Source organism: Nyctibius grandis, chromosome 2 (genome assembly GCF_013368605.1).
Source record: "Nyctibius grandis isolate bNycGra1 chromosome 2, bNycGra1.pri, whole genome shotgun sequence".
NCBI lineage: Eukaryota > Metazoa > Chordata > Aves > Nyctibiiformes > Nyctibiidae > Nyctibius > Nyctibius grandis.
In genome coordinates, this window is record NC_090659.1 from 114,993,949 (window position 1) to 115,018,599 (window position 24,651).

Sequence of the window (24,651 nt, forward strand, 5' to 3'; positions counted from 1 at the left end):
GCAGCAGGACGGCACAGGGAGATGCCATCTCCCCAGCCATTTCAAGATTTATAGATTAACAACCACACCTTGAAATACCATCCTCTCATGAGCCGGGCAGCCGGTCAAGAGCCTGGAACATGCTTTCATGTGTGGTCAGTATGCAGCTCTGATTTATGAGCGAGTGCTGTGTTTTGTACCGATTACAGATGCCCGTCTCTTTTTGACAGCATGATCTCATTGCTGTTTAAGTGGAAGATGACTGTAATGTTATACTGCTGGTAAGCAGGAAAGCTATGGCAGAATATGAAGCGATCGAGAGCCAGGACTTATTCTCCATTGCAAAATCCTCTCTGGCAGGCTCATGGGATGCTACTGTCTACCGGAGGTGCACTTCCAACATTGTACTGAGCAAGGAGCCAGTACTGTGGTCCCTACGGGCAGCAGTGGGCAAAGCAAACAGGCAGCCTGGCAGCGTTCCTCGAGTGAGCACAAGGAGGCAGGTTGTAGAGTTGTTTTTGAACAAAGAGACAGTGAGAAACCTAAAACAGGAAAGCCAAGTTTTTCAAACCAGTACAGTGTGTCCTAAAAAGAAGTAAAAGTCATTAAAATGATTTAATGATTTTTATGTATATGTACATGCTACCTTCCTTCTGGCCGGACTGTAACTGCACGGCTCCCATCTTCCTACAGGCAACCGGGCACTACTTTGTCTTTTGCATCCATCCTTCTCATGCTTCTTTCTCTTCAGTTTCTAGCTAGTGTGTACCTTCTTCCCTCTCCCTCCAAAGAAGTCTCCGTAAGAGCTTTCTGGCCCTGCAGCAAGAAGTATAGAAGTAAGAGATAGTCTCAAGAGTAGAGAAATGAGCTTTCATAGACTGCTCCAGCCGGTGACTCTAGCGAAGCTATAAACTGTTAGCCTGCTAAAGATGTTCCCAAATACTTGCTCAGCATGATAACACAAGGCTGGGAGCCAAGGATGAGGTAATACAGTAATTACTTTACCAACACAATAGCTGAGCCAAAAGCAGAATGCAAAGCGAGACACTTAAACGTGTTTATTGAACTTCAGAGTGCTCTGATCAGGCTGTGAAGACATGTCTACCCATTGCATCACCATACCTCCATCACAATGATCCCCTTCTCATCTGGGAGGCAGGTTTACTAAAGCCCAGGAGAGCTACCTTATCATCAGGAAGGGGAAGGAGAAGCTGCCTCAGCTCCCACCCCCATGTAAGTGTAAGTCTTTGGGTACTAAGTGCTGAAAGCCTTGGAAGTGCAGGAAAATGGTATCTGGATTGTGTCTTACAGCTGATGGTGCTGTGCCTTTACAGGGTATGTTTTGGTTTTCCTCATCCTCATGTTTCTACAAGTGTGCTGGAGAGAGTCACCACTTTGTAGTGGGTTTGGCTGGGCCCTGCAAGGAGCAGGAGCATTACCCCATGCTCTTACATACAGAGTTCATGTCGTGAGGTGAAGACTGTCATCCTCTGCTGATACAACATGAAATAAATAGAAATTTGCCAACTGATAGCAACTGCAGATCTTACCCAAAGCTTACAGCTAACCTTCATGTTTAGAAAAATAGGGGCTAGATGGACTCTCAGTCCTATTTTGGATTTCTAATCCTTCTCCAGAAGATAATGTCCAACCTGGTGTGTAGTCTGTGTCCTTAAATGTTCTAGGATGAAAGGCCAGATCGAAAGAGAAAATATAAATTAACTCATGCACCTGCACAGGGCTTTGTTCAAATGTAGGACACGCCTCAGTTAGACATCAAGGAATTTGTCACCTCATTAAGACTATCAAATTAGTCATTCCCTTGCCTGAGTCCTCTGCAAAACCTGAACCTCTAGATGTGCTCCAGGCACACACACCCTTCCCTGTTGGTTCTTGCAGACCCTCTCCTGGGCCATTCTTTCCAGAAGGGTCAGGGTGGAGGAGCATCTCTGTTGATTGGCCTGGGGTTGGACCCCATCTCTCTGCTGCTGAACTGGGGATGGGGACATTGACCCCAGAGGTGGGAAGCGTAGGTTGCAGGCTGCAGATTTCCACCCACACCCCAGGTTGCCCAGGCTGCCCACTGACAGATGAGGGGAAGCTCCCGTCTCCTCTGGAAGCTGTGCCATGGGAGGTTTTGGGACTGACCAAATGGGTGAGGGGACACCAGTGATGGTGCTTTGGGACCTGGGGCTCACCTGGGGCACAGGGCAGTGCTGAGTCCCAACACCAGGCCTCCACCTGCCTCCATGAGATTTTTCTCCGTTCATCCAGGCTGGTTTTAAATGTCGGAAGCAGCAGGGGCTTCCCCTCCATTCCTGGGAGCCACAGGCACTGCCTGACGCCCTCCTCTGTCAGGCTGTTCCTCCCTGCAGCCTGAGCTTTGCCTGTCGTGATGCTGTTTCTCAAATCAGAAGTGACACCTTCTCCCATGAGCCATTCTGGGCAACGTTTTCTCCAAGTCCGTTAGCAAAGAAGAGAGAAACAAGAGCAGCCTCAGATGGCACCAGGTGGCAGGAGGATGGACGTCCCCACTGTTTCTGTATGTATCCCGAGTGTTTCCGTATTTTTCTTTGCCTCTTTCAGAAGAGGTTAGTTACATCCTTCTGCTTCTCCCTCTGCTCCTGTACCCAGCAGCTCATCTTTCAAGGCGCTGCAGAACCGGACTGGCTTTGCTTAGGGCATCATCACTCAAAATCCTCAGTCACCAATGTGACATTTCCAGGTATAATGTTGCAATGCTGCTGTTCAAGTTTTAGCACTCGAATCCTCAGAAATGTGGGAAGGGAAGAAAAAAAAAACCCAAACGATTGAACATGTTTCTCTGTTTGCTTTAAAGATGTTTTCACAAATGGGGTGTGGGAGTTATTTTGCTCAGAACGAGTGGGCGCTGGAAAATGGTGCCAACAGTTGAATTTTGAAAGACATCTGAGAAAGACCAAAGGAGCTCATCGGGCAAGCCAGCAAGGAAGAGCCAGCAGTCATGAAAGCGTGAACTGGAGAGAGCCTGGCTGGGTTTTGGCTGTGCTGGCTGAAGGCGACGCTGAAGTTTGGATGTGCTGTGGAGGAAAGTGGGATCTGGATGTGATATGACTGTTTGGAGCACAGGAAAGGGAAGACTCAACCAAGTCAAGATTCAGACTTGAATGAGGGTTTTAGAATAACAGGGGAAAAGGGGGGACAGGAGGTATCTGGAGAGGGAAGGTGCTGCTTGCCTTTTGTCAGTGGGTAGCAGCAGTGTCAAATCTTCCTTATGCTTTACAACTATCCTACCTGTCGGTTATAGGCTGGGTATTTGAAGGTGTCCATGGCAGTCTGGTTCCCAATTCCCACCAAGCTTTGAAGCAACGTGGATGCTCAACAGTCACAAAGTGACCTTGAAAAATCTCATCCAATGCGTGGAGAAAAAAACAACCCTCTTTTAGACGGCAGCTTCAATGAATGTGTAATGCTCGCTGACACCAGGCTGGGACATGAGATGAAAGCTGACTCAGAAAGGAGGTTACCTCCTACTGCATAACTTCAGTGTCTTCAGGAGCAACCAGGTGTTTCTTGAGAGACTTCCATCCACCTGGCCAAGGGTGGTGGGAAGAGAGAATGGGGAAGATCACTGGGCAAATTATCTAATTGCAGAATTTGATCAATATGACACAATGCAGGTAGAAACATCTCTGAAACATGGTCTTTTCAGACGAATCAGAGGAAAAGTCAAAACAACATAGCAGAGACAAGGCTGGTATTTTTTTTAAGATTATTTATAACACAGCAATGTCCAGTGGTTCTAGGGGCCTCATCTAGGCATTGAACAGAAGTGTATACAGTTACCCCATAGTTTATAATCTACAAGGCAGACACTCAAGGAGAAGAGTGGGATTTGCAAAGGCACTTGAAAGTTACAGAGCAGAGCTTCCCCTGTTTCAGTGGGACACTTGTCCTTGGGTCACACGAGTGTTTTTTGAGAATCCTGCCATAAGGGATTTCTGCAGAGAGATGCATAAGTTACATGAGGGGTTGGTTTAGCCTTCCCCTGTTCTTCCCATTCCCATTCAGAGCCTTATCCATTATAGTCTAGTCAAGTCTTGCCCATGCAGTGTCAGTCACAGCCTTCTTGAAGGTCGCCAAAAGTCCGTAGAGGTTTGCAGAACATCAGAAAAAGCATAAGAATAAGCCAAGCTTACAAAATTCTCACAAGTCCTCAGGCCGTCCAGGGGCTCACACCAAGACAGTTGTGCCAAAGCAGTGCCTTGTGTTTTCAAAACGTTGAAGAAGCCCTTGTAGAAGTCCACTCCATGGGAATGTATTATGAAGAGGATTGCACTGGAATAATGGCACAGGAGGGATGTAACTCTGCAATTAGACCTTACTGGGGAGCTGTGTCACATCACTGCTGGCATCTCGTCAGGTTTGATGTGGGAGCAGGGCTTCTTCACCATGGTCTCCACACTTCCCCTCACCTGAAAAATAACCCTTCCCCAAGCACTGCTGAGACCATCAAATGGGACAAATGGGGCTGCAGTGAAAGCACAGCATGTTCACATGGTTTGCCACCCACCTCTTGGTCGGGTGACAGGCACGTGGGAAGGTGTCATATGCCCAGGCTGGAAAGACACTAAGTCAGGAAGCAGCTGGGACCCTGCTAGGATGGACAGAGGCAAACAGCCTGCATCCTCCATCAGCACCGAGGGCTGTGGAGGCAGGGATGAGACCGTTCCTACAGAGCGGTCTTGGTGTGCATCCTGAGCCCTGTGCTAATGCACGGCCCCTCCATGTACAGGCAATTGCAGCATTTCATCCTTCTTCTCACCATTCCCAATAAGCAGTTGCCTTGTTTTGGAGTCTGATGGCCCACTCTGGTAGCACAGATACAGACTGTCCCCTGCCAGCTAGCCTGAGTGTCCAGACACTTTCCTGGCCTGCTTAATGAATATAGTGGTATACAGATATACACTCTGGCTTCAGAGAGGACAGCCTTGCTCCTTTGTAAGTCAGTTAAGGTACTTTTTCTCCTGGAATAACAGGATGTGAATATGGGGATAATCAGGACCAGCTCTGCACAGGGACAAGCCTTCCCCACCAAGAGGGGAAATTTGTTCTTTAACATAGAAGTGGCCCCCAATGAACTGAAATGTGTATGACCAGAACCAAAACTGACATCACTTGCTGATGCTTACAGTTTGAAAGGAAGTTGCAGCCTCGCACAGATGAACCCTCTGTCCTCAAGTTGTCTTGCAGAATTTCATCAGTGGCAGGAACAAACAGGACGGTTTTCAGCACCGAGCACTGACCCCTTTCAAGAGGCATGAGTTTGTGAGAGGGGATTTCAGAGGGTGCCCAGCTATTCAAGCATTGGCACAGAGGGAAGCTCATAACATCCTTTTCTCAAAATTTCAGTACTTCCTTCATCTGTGCTGGCACCTCATTCTTCCAGGGAGGGTTACACAAAGGGCACGATCAGGTTTTCACTTCAGGACTATCTAAGGGGAAGCCTAGAGCCAAAATCAAGCTCCTGCTGCAAATTTTGGATTAGCAATTAGCACAACTCGCCATGCATCCAGCATCCTGCAGAGGAGATTTTGCAGACACGTGCAAGGAAATCAAAGGGGGTGGATTAAAGCTTATAGTGGGAAAGAGAAGGATTCAGAGTCTGAGCACTTTTAAGCACTCAGAAGCTGCAAGAGGAAACCTTCTTTACACTGTTCTGCTTCTCCCTCCCTGCTGAGTGTCAGGTCCTGCACTTGGGTCACAACAACCCCATGCAATGCTACAGGCTGGGGGAAGAGTGGGTGGAAAGCGGCCTGGGGGAAAAGGACCTGAGGGTGTTGATCGATGGCCAGCTGAATATGAGCCAGCAGTGTGCCCAGGTGGCCAAGAAGGCCAACAGCATCCTGGCTTGTATGAGAAACAGTGTGGCCAGCAGGACGAGGGAAGTGATAATCCCTCTATAGTTGGCACTGGTGAGGCCGCACCTTGAATACTGTGTTCTGTTTTGGGTCCCTCACTACAAGAAAGACATTGAGGTGCTGGAGAGAGTCTAGAGAAGGGCAATGAAGCTGGTGAAGGGTCCAGAGCACAAGTCTGATGAGGAGCGTCTGAGGGAACTCATTAATGACTTGGATGAGGGATTAGAGTGCGCTGTCAGCAAGTTCGCTGATGACACAAAACTGGGAGGAGTGGCTGAGATGCCGGAAGGCTGCGCAGCCATTCAGAGAGACCTGGACAGGCTGGAGAGTTGGGCGGGGAGAAATTTAATGAAATATAACAAGGGCAAGTGTAGAGTCCTGCATCTGGGCAAGAACAACCCCATGTACCAGTACAAGTTGGGGACAGAGCTGTTGGAGAGCAGCGTAGGGGAAAGGGACCTGGGGGTCCTAGTGGACAGCAGGATGACCATGAGCCAGCAGTGTGCCCTTGTGGCCAAGAAGGCCAATGGCATCCTGGGGTGTATTAGAAGGGGTGTGGTTAGCAGGTCGAGAGAGGTTCTCCTCCCCCTCTACTCTGCCCTGGTGAGGCCGCATCTGGAATATTGTGTCCAGTTCTGGGCCCCTCAGTTCAAGAAGGACAGGGAACTGCTAGAGAGAGTCCAGCGCAGAGCCACGAAGATGATTAAGGGGGTGGAACATCTCCCTTATGAGGAGAGGCTGAGGGAGCTGGGTCTCTTTAGCTTAGAGAAGAGGAGACTGAGGGGTGACCTCATTAATGTTTATAAATATGTAAAGGGCAAGTGTCAAGAGGATGGAGCCAGGCTCTTCTCAGTGACATCCCTTGACAAGACAAGGGGCAATGGGTGCAAGCTGGAGCACAGGAGGTTCCACTTAAATTTGAGGAAAAACTTCTTTACTGTAAGGGTGACTGAACACTGGAACAGGCTGCCCAGAGAGGTTGTGGAGTCTCCTTCTCTGGAGACATTCAAAACCCGCCTGGACGCGTTCCTGTGTGATATGGTCTAGGCAATCCTGCCCCGGCAGGGGGATTGGACTAGATGATCTTTCGAGGTCCCTTCCAATCCCTAACATTCTGTGATTCTGTGATTCTGTGAACTGGGGTTGTTTAGCTTGGAGAAAAGGAGGCTGAGGGGAGACCTTATCACTCTCTACAACTGCCTGAAAGGAGGTTGTAGAAAGGAGGGTGCTAGTCTCTTCTTCCAGGTAACAAGTGATAGTATGAGAGGAAACTGCCTCAAGTTGCTCCAGGTGAGGTTTAGATTGGATATTAGGAAAAAATTTCTTCATGGAAAGGGTTATCAAGCATTGGAACAGGCTGCCTCAGGAAGTGGTTTTGTCACCATCCCTGAAAGTATTTAAAAGATGAGTAGATGTGGTGCTTAGGGACATGGTTTAGTGCTTGACTTGGCAGCGTTAGGTTAACAGTTGGACTTGATGATCTTAAAGGTCCTTTCCAACCAAAACAATTCTGTGATTCTGATCATGTTCATTTGGGGCTGGTTCAGTAAATGAAAGTCATGAAGCATCAGTCCAGTGTTGCCTGAGGTGTCTGCAAGTCCCTGTCACACTGACACTTAACAGCCATCTCAGGTTGTAGTCTCACCTCTCTCAAATCAGCACAGGTTTCAGAAAGTCACCATTAATCTGTCTCTGGCCTCTCCCTTTCCTGGTCCCACACCCTCTTCACCACCAGGCTGTCAGGAACAAGAAAACACAGGGATGGGTGGCGGGGAAGCAGCAGCTAAATAGAGGTATGGAAATGCTGTTGTGTAGCATTTAATCTTTTTTACTTTCTCTTTAATTGGAAGGCTAAATGAAGCTGGATTTTGCTTAGGGAAGTAGTTAAAACACCCATGTTTTAACAAACAACGCTCAGCTGGAAGGGCTCAGCTCTTCTAAGCAAAGAAGGTTTGGTGTCAGTATTTGTAGAATCGTTATTAGGAACTAAAGACGTCTTCTTTACAACACATTAAGCAAGCCAACGGCTGTACTACACTGATCTTTCAGAGCTAGAAAGCAGAAATGGAAAAGTGTCATTAAATCATATGGTCTGGTAGAGAAGAGCTGACTGAGGTTTGGGCTCCGGAAAGTTCAGCGTTCAATGTCTCTGGCTATGAGGACTGGCAGTGTGAGGTCTCACTCTGGTCGCACATCCCTGTGTTGGATGGGGAGCTGCTATCTTATGCCATCTGAGGAGTTTACTTTGAAGATGCGTGTTGTACATCTTGAGCTGCCTCCTTGATGTTAAAGCTTCAGAAGCACAAGCTGCAAGGGACGTGCTGGATCAGTGAGCCTGGTTCCTTTCTACAGCCAAAACATCAAACACTACCTACGATACTCTTGATGAGCATCTGGTTTTAAGGAACTACAGTGTCCTGCTCCTGCTGAAAGACTCCTTCTGTCTTGGTGAACAGACTAAACTCTGCTGGTTTATATCCACTTGTTGTTGGGCTAAAAACATTTTTTCTTCGTCCCAGTTTTTTGTCCTGATGATCTCATAGACAGCAATCCTAGCCATCAGGCTTCATTTACTGGGTCAAACATGTCCAGCTCTTTTCACGTCTCAGGAGCACCTCGGCACAAGCAACTCCTGACAAGAGCTAAGTTGCATTTCACGGGGGCTAGGCTGAAAATGAAACTGTGGGCTTGTATGGGGGACCTGTCAGCACGGCTCCCTGCTCTGCACCCATGGGGGTAAATGAAGCCTTGTAGCCCCTTTCTCCTCTTGGAGCGGTTGGTGGCCAGGCCACTGGTACCTTGAGTTTCACAGAGGCCTTGCAGCTGCCTGCTGAGGGCAGGCAGAGAGAGATGCTTCATCTGAGAGCATCGCTGAGCAGCTCATCCTGCAGGGTGGCATGGGCAGGCAGCTGACTCCGGAGGCAGGGAAACACACCAGCTGGCTCCAGTGATGGTGGCAAGAGCAGGGCTGTGTCCCTGCTCCCGCTCCCGTCCTGGCTGCAGCATGCCCAGAGCCTCCCTGCGGTCACCTGCTGGGGAGAGTAGTTTGTCTCTGGCTTTGCACTCTTCATCTGTGACCTCCCAAGGAGCCGGCAGTCTGGCACCAGTAAGACCCCCCAGATGGAAAAGTGTTTCAGGAAGGCTCTTGGTATGCAATGAGTTGCCTACAGATCTCCCTTGTGAAGACTTAACATTTTTGCTTCCTGGTTTTGCTGTCAAAACTGCAAAGATGGAGCATAATTTCCATGTTTTATCCCCCTCATGTCTTTGTGTATGAGTTATGTTGAATCTGGCCCCAAAGTGCATTTGCTGGCCAAGCAGGCATGAAAGAAGCTGTGTGGTGTGAAAACAGCAGGTTCATGAGGGATGTGCAATGACAGGATCTGTAAGGAGAGCGAACATAATATGAACCTGAATGAAGATTCAAGATCACCCACACATGGGCAAGTAGGGCCATCTGGGACAACCCTGCAAGGCTGGCAGATGTAGCACAGGAGATAAGGGACACTGGTGCCCTTTGGAACAGCAGGCAGAGGTGGGGTGGGGATGCCCTAGGGCATCTCAAACGGGTTTAGAAGCCTGTGTTTCGGCAAAGGAGTCCCTGACCTCCAGTAACTAGAATGGGAGCCTTGGTATCAAGATCGCAAATAAACAGCCATATGGTAGAGGCTTGACGTGCCTGAAGGTAAAGCTGAATCCCACCCTAAATGTCATAAACGCATTTAGGACTTTATCCGTAATCTGCCTCTGGTATTTGTACAGGCACTCACTGCTGCACACTGGAAGCGCCTTCTGCCAAGCAAGACTGGAATATTCTCTGGTGTAAAAGAAGTTGTGTAATTGGTGTAAAAGAAATTTGAAGTGTTTGAATTTGGCATACTTCTGGTATATTGATGTAACTCCATATATTTGGCATGCAGTTGCATCTTAAGGAAGTGAAACAAATACGTGCTCGTCTGCCGCAGCCTCTGTGTTTACCCAGCACTGAATCCGACAGCGCAGCCAGACACTCACTCTTCTGCAATATTTCCTTTCCGAGCGGGTAGCAGAGCAAGGCCGTGTTTAAGCTGCTCTACGACGTGCGCTGTGACACGTGCTGGAGTCCTGGTCTGCAGGGTCTGAGCCTGACCACGGCGTGTTTCTCTACTGTAGCCTGAAAACTCAGGTTTCCTTTGGCAAAAATAAGCAGGGAGAGAAGGGGGATTCTCACCTTGATATGATTTCAGAATAAAACCAGGGCAGGGACCCAGATCCAGGAGTTTAAAAGCACTCTCGTCTTCAAGTTTCAGTTACTGCAGAAAAGTGCACCTGCAGAAACTGTTTGAGACTGGCACCTGCACTGCTTCTGCACCCATGGGACTATTGTATTCCCATCCACCAGCTATGGGTGCTGCCTGGCTCTAAAACGGGATGGTGCTCATCTCCCTCTTCTCACCCGCAGGAGGAGCTGTGCTGTCTGGTGGCTTGGGAAATCTGCTTTATATCTTTCTGGCATAACTCCTGACCCTCTGAATGACCTTTGGTGACCTATATAGGCGCTCCAGCACTCACCTCACTTCAAAAAATAGGACGATGATAACTACCTTGTACATGGGGAGAGAGCTGTAAAGCTGGATCTTCTGCTGGAACACAGACTCATGCTCAGTATATTGCCTGATACATTCATAAATAGGATTTTAGAACACATTTATATGAGTGAGAAATTTAAACCAGCGCATCCAGTTCTGTAGTCCCCAATCCTGACTATGAAAACTGTGAATCCGTATCTTGCAAAAAGAGTACAGCCAAAGGGAAGAGCTCCTTGATTAGACAGCTCCTGTTGCAAGCACCAAATATATCACACGTGCAAACAGACCCTAAGTCCGGACCTTGGGAGCCAGTTGCCCAGATGCCTTTGAGGATCTGGGCCTAAGGGCTCATTCCAATCAGCTGAAGTCAATGGGACTATCCCTATATTTAAGTTTTTGCTGGATGACAGCCAAAGGCTCAGCATCTTGCAGAACTGGCTCTCGTGATGCTGCATTCCTCCATAGCTGGGAAAGAGCAAAGCGATGTATAGCAGAAAATGTCCATCCATATTAGTGGGTATTAGTAACCACTTTTAAAGGCCTAATCTATGTAAAAATGTTTTCGCTCCACCATCAGCAACTTCCCAGCAAAGGCAGGAATTTCCCACGGTTGATGTGCCCTGAGCAAACAGAGGAGCTGAAACAAAGAGCTGGATAATTAGCTGGGAGGGCAGGCGTTCCCGCGCCGCACAGGGCAACTGCCTCGTGCAGCTGTGATGGAGCTCCATGGAGTGACCTGCAAAACAGACCTAGCTTTAAAAGTGCAGAGGGTGAGGGTTTTAGTTGTGCCTTTTTAATTTTAAACAGTGCTGCCTGTGGCTTTACAGCTTCATGCAAAGGCGGGCAGACAAACTGAAGTATGAAAGGAGCCTTATTAAAACACTCCATACATTATGTATGAACTTGAACTCTTCCTGACCTCTGTAGTCCTGGATCCACCCCAATCCATAAACAGCTTGGGCCAAATTTTGTGCTGTTGCAGTAGGTAATTTGAATAAAATCACAAGCTGTTATTTTCGAGACAGCATCCCCAGTTGAGAAAACTCAGGGTGCCATTTATTACAAAGATGCCTATCTCAGAAACACACCTGAATAATGTAGCTAGATGTAAACAGTTGTCTGTAGCTACAACTCCACTGTAAACCAAAGCACAGCCCCCTCCCAAGCAAGCTGGTAGCGTTTCTTCATTGCCACTCACTACAAAAAGCATATTTAGAATGGCAAATGTATAATTGCAGTTAGAGCCAGTTGCAATATTCAGCATGAATACATGATCTGGTACATCAAGCTGTTTCTTGGGCCACAGATTCTTTAACGTGATCTTAATTGTTGCAAAAGGCTCATATTTAGCACTGAAGATTCTTTTTTTTTTTTTTTTTTTTTTTCTGAACCATGCACAAACAGACTGAGCCCCAAGGTTGTTTGCAGGCTCTTCAGCTCAGCTGTTTGCTTCTCCTGGCACATGACAGGTCCCCCAGCTCACAAGTTGTTGCTTCTCTTCCCTTGATTTTCAGCCTCACATGTTTCATAAGTCTGAAATGTTATATTAAATATTCTGTGCAAAGCATCTTCATTAATATGCAAATAGAAATTTGACAGAAGGCAGGTAGCCAGCTTCTCCTTGGAGCTGCTCAGAGCCCTCCAAAGCTGTCAGTGCCCAGTTTCTTCCCCTCCTGGCATCTGTGGTCCCAGTTCTATGGACCAGGAATGAGCAAAATAAGTGTTTCCTCCTCGCTTTGCTTAGGAGGGATCAAACCCAAACCCTTCTCACAGCCTCATACCCTTAGCACAGGATCAGCCCACAGAGGAGGAACCAGCCCTCTAACATGATGGAGAGGCAGCTCCATCCGAAGAGGTGTCAGTGTGGCTGGACTGGACATCTCTTCCGCAGGCAAGTGAGTGACTGTGAGCACGCTAAATGCAAGATTTGCCTCTTCTCCACCAGCACGTGTTGTGGACACTTTGAGGAGTCTCTTCAGCTATAAATACTTCTCTGAAGGGCAGATATTTGCTGGATAGGGGCCTCAGGAAGTTAAAGAGAAGGCTGGGTGGACTGGGATGCATTTCGGAGGTGGTTTATGCAAAACCTTCCCAGTGAGTCACGAGCCAGTCAGCGAAGTCATGTCATCAGTGCAGGAAGAGTTTCTGCCCCAGACCTTGTCCCCCAAAAGAGAGGCAGTGGCTACAGAAGTGAAAGAGAGAACTACTGACTTGTGTTATCTGGAGACAACGAGAGGAAACCTCTAAGAGATTCCTGAAAATTCAATTAAATTGGAGGTACCTTTCGCGTAGAAATATTTTTAATGTAACTGAAAGATATTTGGCAAGTTCTAAGCTTCCAAGATATTGATTGATTCTTTAATTAGTTGAATGAATTAATAACATTTCCGTGGTGAAGCGTAAAAGGTAATTTTCGTGTTTGTGTGTTTTGTTGCAGCCTGCAAAAACAAAATATAAAGTGTCTCTGGAAATAACCATCCCAACTGTGATAACTGCTGGCAGTGGCTGTAATTCCCAGTAGCTGTCTGTACTCAGCTTTACATGAAATTGATTTGACTTTGCATTTACTTTTCGATCGGGGCTCAGGTGATTTGAATCCAGGCTCAAATTAAGTATGGTTTCCCTTGTTAAGATGAAGCAATGTATCAAATGCCTGAGGGAAAAGAGCAGAAGGGAGTTGGAAAGTGCTTTGTTCAAACTTTTAATTATTTTACCTCATTCACAGTCTGAGTGGCACAATGATATGTTTTTATTTGATCACATCAAACTTTCAGTGCGCTCCTTTTTTCGCTCTAGCTAGCACACCACTTACACAGCACAGAGATTTTTTCCCATGGCACTCACAGATGTGAGCTCTGCTCCTCACACTTTGAAGCTAAAAGCTGAAACAAAAAAAAAGATAGTACCCAAGTGCTCATTTCTTTGCCTGCAGACCCAGGTCCTGAAACACTGTGGCAGCTCTCAGCTTTTACACCAACATCACTTCAGGCTTGCTTAAAAGCACTTGCACAGTAGCAAGCATTTTTCTCTGGACCTCCCAGCTACTGAGCTTCTGCTGAGAAAAGCACCTAAGTTTTGCTTACACATTTCCAATGAATAATTCAGCTCTGTGTAACACCCACAAACATGTCAGGCTTCCCATTTGGGGGATTTCCTCCAACCCCATGGCCCTGCTGAGCAACCTGCAGTGCTTGTTGACCTTGCAGCTTCACAGAGCATAAAACCTTTGGAGGACTCCAAAGGCTCAAGGTAAGGGCTGTCCTCACCCTGTCTGTGGCTTTGTGGGGGAGCTTGATGGCAGGACATGACTTGTCCTGGTGTCTCTGTTGGGCTGAAGTTGTTCTGAGAACCACCCTCCGTTGGCACAGTTTGGAAAATCGCCTTTAGGAGGTAAAACCCACGCAAGGACACAGAGGTCAGCTCTAAGCAGGTGAGATCCAGACACCACCCCAAAGAATGGACATCTTGCACCCACCTCCACTCCCTTACTTCGGAAAAGAGACAGGCAAGCAGCTCCTCTGCTCTCTGCTCTCTGTGAGGAGAGCAATGCTGGAGGAGAGCAAGAAGGTCTTAAGGGAGGACAAAGACTGCCACCCCACCACAGGCACCCCCCCACCCCTCTGCATCCGGCACCAAAGACAGGGAACAGACCACATTCAGACACTGCCCGTGTCAGAGGGACCTTTGAATGTGGCTCTTTCCTTGCTGCTGGTACAATTTCCCATTGACTCCGCAGCAGCATCCATCTCTGGCATAGGGAAGTCTTTCACTCTGGCTAAGTCGGACCTCGGCACCAGCATCCATGAGCTCTGCCCATCCTTTCATGAAGCAAGAGTGAAGCCCAAGCCAAGCAGAAGATAATACACCCAGGCCCTCCAAGGGCAGGAAGAGTCCTAATCATCAGAACTATTTTTGGAGGGATCTTTTAGCTTTATCCCCGTTCACCCCTCCGAAGCCAGAGAACAAAGCCAAACACCCAGAGGGAGAAAAGAGGATAAAAGGATTTTTCTTCCTAAGGGGAGGAGGGACCATTATCAAAGTCACAGAGAGAAGATCAAAAAGAGCTACACAAAGCAGAGGGGCAGACTGTTTCAGTCCAGGGGAATGAATTGCGAGCCAGCAGAGTACCTTAATAACAAATTTCTAAGCACCATACATCTGTTAATTACATCCCACCAAACTAATATTGCATCAGCTTGCCTTAATGCATTAGAAATCAGAGATGCACCTTCAAATTTTGGGGATCTGTGATAAATTATGTGGGGGAAAGCCGAGCAGCTGTGCCAGGGGGACTCAGTAGGTGTCCCAGATGTGGTGGCAAAACAATCTGAGCAAGGGACTGAGCCACCAGTGTCACCTTCCCTCGCCCAGGAAAGTGCCGGTGAGAAACTGCGTGCTAAATCTGCTCAGCTCTGCTGCCCCAAACAGCTTATAGCTGCATGGTTTCTGTGTGCATAGGCAGCTAGTCCACAAGGACGTCAGCCTTGCAATCACTATGGTTTTCATCAACAGGAACAAAGACATGTGAACAGCTACTGGCAAGCGGCCAAAACTTTCCCCCATCACATTTTTCACAGTCATTTTGAATATGACCTCAAGAAGACCTGTTTGTTTTGCCATAAAAGGCAAAGGGTCTAATCCTAGGCAGTTTTGTGCTGATGCTTCTAGTTTTGCAGGCATAAAAGTTTCTGCCTGAAGGCATTAGTAGAGAAAAGGGAGTCAAGATTGGTTATGTCCTGGTTCTTCACAGGATAAGAGAAGGAAAAAATTACACATAGACCCAAGAAGGAGGTGTGGTACTTAACACATCAGCACTTGCTAATAAATGCTACCCAGGCTTAGATATTAGAAATGTGTGTGTTTGTGAATGTCTGGTGACAAGAGAAATGCAGTGTAATTTGTTAGTGGTGACTGCGACACAACAGACTGCTCTTTGCCACTGGAGAAAATAAGAAATTACTCCAGTCACAGTTCTTGCCACTTGTCATGTGGGACATGTCTGGGAACTCCCTTCCAGTTGAGAGGTATGCATTGTTCCTGAAACAATGATGCTTAATAGCTAATACGCAGCTCAGGACCAGTTAAATTCAGTCAACTAGTTCTACAGGCCTTGTCCTGCAGTCAGGAGGGACAGGTCCTCAGAGGATCCCCTCTTAGCTCACAAACGAGGATCCATGACATGCATTTTTGACAGCTCCATCCCTGACTTGCTTGGTGTCCTGGAGAAATCTGCTTCACCTGAGTGTGTGTTTTTTTCCCTTTCTCACTTTTTTCCTGTTCAAAATGTAAGCGCTTTGGAATTTACATCTAGCAAAAGACTCATCTGTGAACTTCTATAAGAGAAAGAAGTAAAGCCTACAGTCCAGTGACAAGTGAGAAATCCCTCCCCTAAAGGGAAGTTGACACTGATATTGCAAGACCTTTTGTAAAGATGTCATAGGCTACATCAGCAAAACATTTGCTTGCCTGTGATGACAGAGCAAACATAACTAACTTTACAGATCATCTACACAATGGGATAAAGTATATTCTACTTTGTATTCACACAGTTGTCTTACACATGGGCTGGACAAGTCAAAGGTTTTCTGGGCTGGACTCATTTGAAAAACTGTTCTTACAGCATTGGGTTACATTGGAAGATGAGCACCAAAAAAGCATGAGAAACCATGTAGAGATTTGTAAACAAGTCTTCAAAGGAAGAAAGTGCAAGTGGGGGAGGCCAGTATGCAATGACTAGTGTTGGAAAGCAAGCATATGGCAGTCCAGCTTATTGGATTCATTGTCCAGGAAAAGTTCATCCTTGTGAAGGTACTTCCTCCTTCCAGTGCCAAGACCAAGGAAAGCTGGAGTTACTGGTTGCAGAAGTTCCTGTTGTATAAGATAGATCTTGATGGAGGTTTGTTTTAACTGGCACGCTCCCCTTTTTGAAAGATGTTCCCCTTGTTTGCTTATGGATTGGTATTAGGTTGTGCTAGTCCTGTCTCTCCATCACAGGTACTTGTTCTTTATCCTTTGCATGAGCCATGCTGCTATTTCTTAAATTTCTTTAAGTATACTTAGTTTTCACCTGGACTGAATCACCATACACACAAACTGTCATAAAAGGTATTTAAATAGGTGAAAAGATAATACACTGACAAAACTGGAAATGCTGTTTCTAAGCTGAAAAGCTAATGCACATTCTTTTAGCACCCTTCAAGAAATGTGTTTTTATTATTTAGATAACTTGTGCAGAAAGTTAACTGACCCAGAATTATGCTACACAAATAATATTTTGCTGCTTTATTTTCTATTATAGCATATGCAATTTTAATTTTTTGAGGTCTTTGGAGTGATAAAGTTTCTGAAATACTCAATTTATCTTTATTTAACTCTGAAAGAGGTAAATGGAATGACCTGGTTAAGATCGAGTCAGTTGCCCTGACTTTGACTGGAGGGAAATAGAGGACCACTGCTACAGGACTTTACTATGAGGAATTAAAGAAGTTTAATACAAATTATGTCAATCAATCAATTATTTATGAAAAATAGGCCTGAAGTACCCAGTGTGATATTTTTAGGAATTTCCAAAGGTGATAAGGGTAACTGCATAAATATAGCATATACTTCCATAAAATACTTGATTTACCATACACTTCCTAACAAAGAAGCTACACTGATAGAGAACCCATAAGATACACATTGAAAGGTTAAAATCCAGTGAAGTGTTAAGTCTTAAAATATAATGGAAGATAAATGAAGACTCATTGTTGAACAAGTGCTTTCCTAAAGAAGTCTTGCAAAGGTCTTCCACTTGTCCAGTCCTCAGGGACATTTTTGTCACTGGTTTGAAGAAGAAATCAGATGATTGCTGGTAACATTTCCAGGTGACACAAAACCAGTGGGAGAGGTGAGGAATGAAGAGAGCAGAACAATCTGATAGAGATGATCCATAGTGACCCAAACTGTATGTAAGCTGGGCATAAACAAATGGTACATCCAAGACAGCTGAAGGTAAGGTCATGTCTGCAGGTGGCCAACAGTTCAGTCATACTTAGAATATGTGGTTGCCTTTCTGAGAAACAAAAACATGCACAAAACTGGGGGAAGTCATGGCAGGGGTGACCAGCTGATATCCTACTTCCATGAGATGGCCAGCCAGCCCTCATTAGTGCTTGGCTGAAGAAACGAAGGGGTCTTAGCTAAGATTAAGGGAGGTTATGTTCCTTCTGTACCTGCAGACATCTGATTATTCCTGGAATAGCACGTCAGGTCTAGGGTCCTCCTTTCGTCTTGTAACATTAAAAGTTGAAGAGAACTCAAAGAATCACAGGCATGATCGAAGGTCTGGAAAATATGCCTTTCAGTGGGATTCAGAGATGTTGGTCTATTTACCTGGAGTACAAGGAGGAACTTTTGTCACTGTTCATAAGAGTCTGCGTAAGGACAGTAATTTGACAACAAAGAGGTTTTATACCCTCATAGACACAGGCATAACCAGACCAATGGCTTGAAGTTGCAGCTGGGGAAATAAGTATTTGAAATAAGTCATGATATGTCAACGTTGAGAGATATTAGCAACTGAAATTGCTTATTGAGGCTTCTGATGGAAAATCCATTAGCTACTAGTTTATTTAAAACCAACACTAATATTTCAAAATCTGATATCCTCTATGTTAAGCACAGATTCTGGATCTGGAGCAGATGCTAACTGAGAAGCAAGTGGTAAGCAGGTGATCTAAGCCATGGAAATAGTCTCTTCTGATCTCAAAATGTAATGAACATTACATGTTGAAGTTCTGTGCTCCAGAGATGCACTCACCCCCGTACGGGTGTATGTGGCTCATCTGCATCCTGCTCCTTCGCCTCCTCCCCCTAAACCGTTTCATTTCACTTGCCAAAATTGTCCTTGCCCTTGCCCTTGCTCTTCCCTCTTCTCCATCCTAACTTTTGGTCAGACTCCAGAAGCATTTGACATACATAATCCAAACACTTTAGACCTTTGACCTTGGCAATGATTGTCATGTTAATAGGTAATTGGTGCAGGAATTGCTTAGATGAGAAAAAAATCTGACACTGATATAATTTTTTTGAAAAGAAACCCACACTTTCAGGGTGAGACCCAATTGCCCTGTGTCAGACGCAAGGGTGAGATGACTTACACGCCAGAAGTGCCTGTTTATCAGCACTGAGCCTCAGAGGCTCCTGTAGGGACCAGCAACCAGTCCTGCTGATGTGCCCACATAGGTGGAGCATTGCGCTCAAGCCAGCTGGGGAACCCTCTGGCTGCTCGTTGGTGTTGCTGGGTCCTCAGGTGTAAGGCAAACTACAGAGCTTGTTGAAGGGTGGGCTGGAAGGAGTTTTGGGGCCTTTCCCTAGTGCTGTTGCTGACACACTCAGGGCCCTGAGGGAGACTGTTATAATCTCTCTGTGCTTCATTTTACCAAATATCAACAGGCATTTTCAGTCCCTGGTATGCAAGTCGCTCTGTGAATGCAAAACACACTATTATGAAACCAAATCTGTCCAGAGATCTCCTTGTTCATTAGGGACTGCTGCTTTGCTGAAGCCGATTACAGCTCCGTGGCCCTCTTTATTTTTTCCGTCTCTTATTCTATTAATCTCTCAGCTAGTTTGCTCGCAGGTACTATAATGTGAATTCTGTTGCACAAGTCAGACCTGGTGATAACATAGGAGAAAATATCAAGGTTGTCACTGTGAGTTTCTTTGTGTGGATGAGGTTTCCAGCTCCACGCCATACACACTCAGTTGCAGTTTGCCACACTCAAGGACCTGCACATGGTGACATAACTGACCAAGCACTTACCCTCAAAAAAAAACCTCTCCTGGAAAGAGAAAACCTGCTGTGATTTTTGTAGCTGTACTCAGGGCAAAGGTCGATCAAATTAAAGGCTGCTTTTCTGTCTTTCCTCAACCTCTCCATTGCTTCATCTGACTCCTTGCCCTCTGCGTTGGAGTGAAACTGGTCCTGCCTCTCCCAGCTCTGGAGTCTGGGGCTGGCCCGGCCGGTTGCTCTAACTGCTGCAGGAGGCAGCACCTTGGCCAGTGTGGAGAAACCCCATGGGGAGTTCAGCTGTGCTCCAGCATATCTCTCCTTTACATGTGCAAGCTGCAATTCGAAAGACACAGTTTGGACAACTCAGTGAGGGTGATTTAAATGCATGAGGCCAAGGGCACATCCTGATGTCCAGGTCATTCTCACTGACAAATTTTAAGTCCCCACTCCAAAACGTGAGTACATTTGTTTTTTTTCTAAGAAAACAACCACCAGAAATGTACTGTTCTTCTCTCAGCCATTCTGGCTGAAATTAACCCCTGCACACATGTAGAAATCAGCGTGGAATAGAAATGCAGAACAGAAAGTCCAAACAGTTAAACTTGGACCATTATATCAATAACAGCAAACTGGGATATGTAAGGCAATTGTCATAATAACAATGCCCAGAGCAGCCAGATGATAGACAGGAACCCAGTAACTTCTTAAATGCCAGAACAACTCTGCAGCTTGCTACAGATGTACTGGTTTATAGACTGCAGTTATTCTAACCAATGAGAGCATTTTATTATATTACATTGTATTTTATTCTATTATATTAATTCTATTAGGGATTGTTTGGCTGTTTAAAAGAAGAACAAAGTCTCACAAGAGGCTCGGTCCCTTGCAGAGAAAATCATATGAAACTCTTCTGATAAATAACAGTTGCTGAGAGCAATTGCTCAACCCACATGCTGCCTTGTACAGAAATGATCATCCACAGAAGATCTTAAGAAATCAGGAAAGCACCTTAGAAAAAGCAGCAGGAGGGATGGAGGAGTGGGGGAAATGGGTACGGAGGCTGGAAACGTCTGCCAAGCATTGCTGTGCAACTGTTCTCCTGAGTCGAGTGTTTTTTCTTTAAATATTTGCAGCATCAGGGCCTGGGTTGGTAACTTGAATATTAATGCACTACATGGGTGCCTAAAAGCTCCCAGGGCTCCTCCCGCCTGTGATCCTTCTGCTTCCCAACCATCTCCACTCCGCACATTTGTATCGGGTCATTTTAAGGGGGAAGGGGAGGCTCATCTGGAAAACTGCTGCATATTTATAATAAGACCATCTATTACACCAGTGCAGGATGGAATTGAAACCATATGGTGCCCTGGGAGCAACTGTTTCTTTTTTTAGGCCTCTTATGCCCTTCAGAAATGTCAAGATAGAGGAACGAAAATGTCAGGAAACTGCAATATGCTTACTCTAAAGGCCTCCCGTTGGTGACGTATTTATGAAGCTGTTGGAAATTTGATTCACATCGAGCACAAGAGACCAGGTTTTAAAGACCTCATTAACAGAGCGGTCTGCTAAAACCAATCCTCCTGATCTGCACCTTGGTGGGACCTTCTACTGCTTGGACACAGGTCCCCATGCACCTCAGGAGAAAGCCCCCACTCCTGTAGTGGTGGTTCGATGCCACTTGCTTGTAGGGGTCTAGAGGAATGTCCTCATACCTTTGCTGCTGTGGCCGGAGAGCCGGGCATCCCAGGCTTTACCACAGTGGTAGAATGCTGTAGCTGATGGTGATGGTGCAGCTGGATGGGACAGTCCCGTGGGATTCATATGCAGTCCTTGATGTTTAAAAGCCAATAAATGTGATCAGAGAAAACAGTCTCCTGGGAGGTTGTGCCCATGCTGTGCCAGCACTGGGACAGCGTGGGACAGCTCTGGGACTGTTCCAGCTCACTAGTGAGCATGAAGCCACATGGACCAGTTACAGGTGTCTTAAAGGTCCTCCTAATGTTTTCTGTTTAGAGGTTTAGCCAGAGCTTCCTTACAGCTGATCACTTTTAAAGACCCAAATGTCAGCATCAGTGTGGTACAGTAAAGGCATGGCAGGTCCTGCAGACTATACAGGGGCAAGCAGGAGGGGAGCAACTAAGCCCTGTTCCCTCCCAGGACTGTACAACCCACTTACCTGCAGAACCAGCTGAGAAATTGATCTTGTCTAGTATGCACAGACACAGCAGGGGCCTGAAAGAAGCCCACAGGAGCTGCCGGTGGAGCTGAATTTTCTCTGGTACAAGGCAGACTAAAGCAACAGAGCTGCTTTTGAAACCAACTACAAATACAACCTGCTGCCATCTCAGATGCAAAGCCCTGGCTGTGCTCCAGCAGCAGTGACCCAGCCACCATGCTGGAGCTGAACCGCATCACAGGTCCCCTATGCGGATCTCTTCCCAGTTTCCTTCCAGCTTCATGGAGATCAGAGCCCGCAAGTCATCAGTTAGTGGCTTTAAAATTCACAGGCAAGCCCCAGTGAAAGAAACATGGGGGTTGGGATCATCGTGTCCTCACAGCTTAAGGAGGACAGAAGTGTGCACCTGGGTGGCTGTGAGGGGCTGCCCGTGCCACGGGACAGCAGTAGCATCTCTTTTCCTTGCTTATGGCCAGCGACACAGTCCAACAGAAAGAAGAGGAAGAGGCTTCCAGAAGTATGCTGGAAGAGATAGTGGAAATATTTCAGTCAAGCTTCTCAGGATTTTATATAAATTAGACTTATCAAACATCGTGGTTTGGTTGGGTTTTTTTTCTCATTTTTGGCAAAAATTTCTGGCAAGGAGCACAGAGCTGTGACCATATTGCAATTCTTGCTATGGGCTGTATTAGAGGAAAAGGATGTGGGAGGTCTTGGAACAGAGAAGGGCTGGGGGAAACAGATTTGCCCTGTTTCTGAGCCCAGAGTCTGGGATGTGAGGTGGAAAAGTGGTAAAGTGTAGACAGACTATAGAGGGCCAAAGTGTTGGACCATTTCCAGAATAGGGTTGAGAGAGAAGAGAAAGGATGAGTCAAAGACCTTACCCCTTGAGCAAGGAGCTCAGCACCTCTGACGTGCTGGCAGGATGTGCTCAGCAGGTCACCTCCCATCTGCAGCTCACACACGCATGTGAGATAACTTACTTCTACTTCAGTTCATCATGTTGGGGATAACAGCCCTGAGACAGGCACTTTCCCCAGAGCAAGTGGATTTAGGTAGCTCATTTGCAGGTGAGACATGAGTCTGTGCCTCCAGCAGGGATGGGGCCATGCAAGTCCCACTCCAGACCCTCTTCTAGAGAAAAAGGCAGAAAATATAATTTTGGAGCACAGGGTATGAGATACCGGGCAGAGGACGAGCAGCCCCCTAGGAGGGGATGACAGATCAGGATAGTTTTGGTTCTGCCTCTAAACCCTGGTGTGCAGCTCACATTGCTCCTAGCTGCCCTCCTCCCTTCTGTGTGCCCCTGCTAGCAGGGGGAAAGACCATGCTGGAAGTCACATGGCAGAAGAGGGTTATAAAATAAACACCACTGTATGCAGAGCAGGGAGCAGAGAACAAAAAAATGGATAGAAACATGATATTGAAGAGAAAATTGGAAGGACTGCAGGAGCAAAAAGGGATATCACAAACTCCTGGAGAAGATTAGCATGTGAGCAGCGGTACATAAAAATTCAAACAACCCACACTTCTGCTTGCAGGAACAGTCTCTGCTGGTCTTTCACATATTTGTGTCTGTTCTTCTACCCCAGAAGCAGTCTGCACATTTCCAAATGAAGAAATCCCTTCTGCTGGCTGTAGGTGGGGGTTAATAAGCTTTATTTCCAGCAGCTTGGGCTCCACTCAGTCCTCTGAGGGGCGGGGGGAAGAGAAGGAGATGATAGAGAAGGATAGATGGTAGTGGTTGGGACTGAAGAGACTCATGCTGGAGATGAGGAACAACAAAGAAGAAGAAGGACATGGAGAAAGAAACTGTCTGAAATCCAGTCAGCTCTTGGGTACGCTCAGACCTATATGGATCTCTGTGGGTGCTGGGTAGTATATAAATTTGGCTATGAGAAATACCAATGAGAAATGCAGTGACTGATCTCCCTCGGTTCTGTGGCCCAGGCAAGGGATGAAACACGTCCTGTGCCTATAAAGCAGTTTGATCTGGACCTGCCGTGTTCATGCTACCACTCGATTGCCTCAGACAGATAAGACAATCATTCATCTTTCCATTTCAACTCCAGGAGCCACCAGTGATCCCAGTCAGCTGTCGCGAGGCTCCACTGGCACAGATTTCTGGGCATGAGGAAAAGAAATTTGGCCTGTGACTTGGGGATAGCATAGTTTGGAGCAGGGGTGAGGAGGTGTTGTGTTTTACTCTTCACTTTGCTGTTGATTTGTAGCCAGATGACCATTGCCTCTCTGAGAAACCCTCTCCCTTCCACTGAAGACTCATCTGGGTAGGTTACATTGGTAGGAAGCCCACGGCAAATCATTCCAGAGTGAAATTTTGAAAAGCCCTACAAAGTAGGATTTTGCATTCCCCTTCAGAAGAGATTTCTATTGTTGCAGTGACACATCATGCCAGACACCCTCCACCCTTCATCCTCAAAGGTCGAGGTAGTTCACCTGATGTCTTGGGGGCCAGACGTGTTGCACAGGGCAATTCTGGGGGAGATGCAACCACCAGCTGTGGATCTGCAGGCTGGGAGCACTCACTTGGGGTGAGGAGGCTGCTGTCAGCCATCTCTCAGACACTGCTGAGGCAGCTCTGTACCCAAGCACTTCCCTTGGCGTTGAGCAGCTTGGACAGGAACAGGGAGAAAAAGTCTCACACATAAATCTGGAGCGAATCATCCCCGGGCAGCTCCCACTTACATGGCAGTTACGACAAGAGGGACTTGCTCAGGTCTTCTTCAGGCGGGGGTAGACGTGCTCCTCCTGAAGCAGGCTCATACTGCTTGTAGGGACTTCATCACACGTTCACGGCGGGTGTTAAATTAGGGGAGATCACCTCAACGGAGACAAAACCACCTGAGTGTCTGAAGCCCTTGGGAAAGTGTGACCTATGGCCTTCCTCTCTTAATTTCCCCTCTCTGTGTGCTGGAGATAACCATGCTTATCTGCCTTTGCTGAACATGTTGAGATTTGCAGAAGAGGAGCACTGGGTACGTGACTAATGTCGGCATCATCCTCATCATCCCTTTGCTGAACCCCGTCAGGCTCTGCTTGCTGAGAGTCAACTTTGCACCAATTTAACTACCTACGCAGGGAAGAGTCGCAGTTGTTGCCATCTCTCTAAGCTGTGGAGGTGCCACTAAAAAACCTTTTTCAGGCAGTTCAAGCTCTCCAGTGAGGTTTTCAAATAAAAGTCCAAGTTACCAGCAGAAGTGGATACGGACCGAGCACAGAAGGGAGGACACGGAG